This window comes from Megascapheus bottae, chromosome 6, assembly GCF_031878675.1.
Source record: "Megascapheus bottae isolate mThoBot1 chromosome 6, mThoBot2.hap1, whole genome shotgun sequence".
NCBI lineage: Eukaryota > Metazoa > Chordata > Mammalia > Rodentia > Geomyidae > Megascapheus > Megascapheus bottae.
Genome location: NC_143514.1, coordinates 21,565,962 through 21,568,552, shown reverse-complemented (window position 1 = coordinate 21,568,552; position 2,591 = coordinate 21,565,962).

Genomic DNA, 2,591 nt, shown 5'->3' with positions numbered 1-2,591 from the left:
TACCAATTTGCATCCTTTGATTTTCAAGTGCTGTATTCATTGCCTGCTCTGTGGTGGGAAGCTGTACCCTGCATATATTTCCTCTTTACCATCTGGCTTAATGTGAAGCTTTGTCAGTAGAGGGCACTGAGGGGACACGGGAAGGAAAGAATTCTTCCAGTGAGCTCCTCGTGGGCAGACTCCTGCAGCCAGCACCAGCAGCATGTCTTGGCCAGCCACATACGTCATGGCCAGCAGCCCCCAGCCTGCACTCCTCCATATGGGCAGCTTCTCCCAGCATACTAGAACACGGCTTTCCAAGGCACTATTCTGCAGGCATATTTTTTTGTGGGGGAGCAGTAAACATGTCATGGTGGCATCACCTCAAAGATGCCTTGCAATGTCCCAAATGCTGGAATACTATTATGATACTATAATTCTTTCCCAACTAGACTGTAGTTTTTGTCTGTTGAGTATATCCTGAGTGCAACACCAATAAAAGTAAGCAATGGCTAGATGTGCATGTCTGCAGTCCTGATACTTGGGAAACTGAAGCAGGAGGGTCATGAGTTTAAGGCCTGCTAGGTGACTTTGAACATAGTGAAAATGTATCTCAAGACAATAACATCCAGGCACCAATGGCCCACATCTGAAATCTTAGTTATTCAGGATGCTGAGCTCTGAGCCATCGGGGTCAGGAAGGACCATAAGACTCTTATTTCTGACTAACTAGCACAAAGCCAAAAGTGGAGGTGTGGTGCAAGTGGATTGAGTGGCAGCCTTCTGGGATAGTGCCCAGGTCCTCAGTTCAAGCCTGAATATTAACACACACACACACACACCCCAAACAAATAAATAAAACCAAAAGCCTAACAACAATGGTAAAGAAAGAATAAAAATAAAGGAGTAGTAATGTCAGAAAAGCAGAGGGTATAGACAGGGAGGTCTTATGCCTAGGTGGAAACGCTGGCTGAACTGGGAGAGGAACAGGTTTTGATCTTAGAGTCCAGAGGGAAGTACAGAGATGAATACTGTGGCTATATTTATGAGCAAAAGGGATGAAAAGTTAACGAAGTTCTTGGTTTTGATTTTCTCAGAGAAGTAGGAGAACAGACTGACTGCTGAAGAATTAGGGAAAATCACCGATTTGTAATAGTTTTTGTGAAACTTGCAAAAGATCACTTCAGGTCAGAGTACCCAGTTTTCTTTCTACCTGGCCTCAGAAGTTCCAGCTCAACAATGGGGATGGCAGAATAGACAGGGGGTCAGGACTTTCCACAACGTGTTAGTGGAAGGAAGTGGAAAGAAGGGAATTGAGGTGGCTGGTGAGAACTCATTCAAGGTTTAAAAGACTGAGGGCTAGGTTATTGGGAAGGAGGGAAGAGGAACTGTTGGACAGAGATTGAGTTGAAGCACTGGGCCTCACTGAGATCTTGGGTGGTGAAGTGGCCCAAAGGGCAAAGAATTGGAACGACTGTGACCTCATGGGATTCTGATGTTCACGTTCCCCCTCCTCCAAAGATAGAGCCAGGTTTTTATTGGTCAAATTGTGGCCTTGAGAAAGGGAGCTGAAAGAGAAGTTTATTTGAAATGACCAGGACAGTAAGGGATGGAGGGGGTCAGATGAATTGACTTTAGCAATCTGTCTCAAAATGGTGGCGGTCTAACAGAGGTAGATGGGGGGAGTTGTCAGTTCTTGTGGACCAGGGACAGTGTAGGCAGCCAGGAGCAACTGGTGGGGGAAGCTGGGAGATGGCTAACCCCATGCACTCCCTCTTGGCAGGAAAATAGAACTCATGTGGGAGGAAGAACAGCCTTCTTGAAGAGGGATAAAGGGAAACCCTTGTCCTTGGGGACAGGCCAGGATTTAATGATGGTGTAGGAGGATATGGGGAACATTCTCAGAGGGTGTTGACCATGTAGAATTTGTTTTTACTGGAAGGGAGGTTACCAAGGGCACAGGGAAAAGTTTTCAGAAGGAAATGGACAGGAGAAAAGGAATGAGTGGCCTAGCAAGGGGACTTGACATTTCAGAGACTGAGATTTCATCCATGCAGTAGGTATTCCACTAGCATGTCTGTGAATAACTCACTGAATAACCAAATGAATAAATGAATAAACATCTTTCCTGTGCTGCTTTATTTGATTTTTGGATACTTCATTTCTTCCTCTCATTACTGGGAATGCTGCTTTGAGCTCCTTAGTTCTGCAGCTTCCTTTCCACAGTTCCAATTCTTTCCATCTGGCAGAGTGGGCGTCTTGTTATTTATCCCACTTCACCCTGGCAGGGCAGGCGAGCCAGGCCTCCTCAGTTTCTGGGTGGTTACAACTTTCACGAAACTGAAGTTCAGAAAAATCAGAGGTTCACTCAGTATGGTAGTTTGAGACGTTTTAGAAAGATGGTTTCCAGTTAGAGGACACCAGCTTGCACTGGGACTCCTGAAGGCACCCCAGCCTGGTGGCAGAGACCACAGGAGAGCAGCAGTCTTACTGGACTGAGTGGCCAGGCTGTGTGCAAGGCAATATCCAACAGGTGGCGATGTGGAGTTGCAGAAGGCTGAGAACTTTGTGCCTAACTGGAACAGTGGGAAATTGTATTACTGACTGCCACC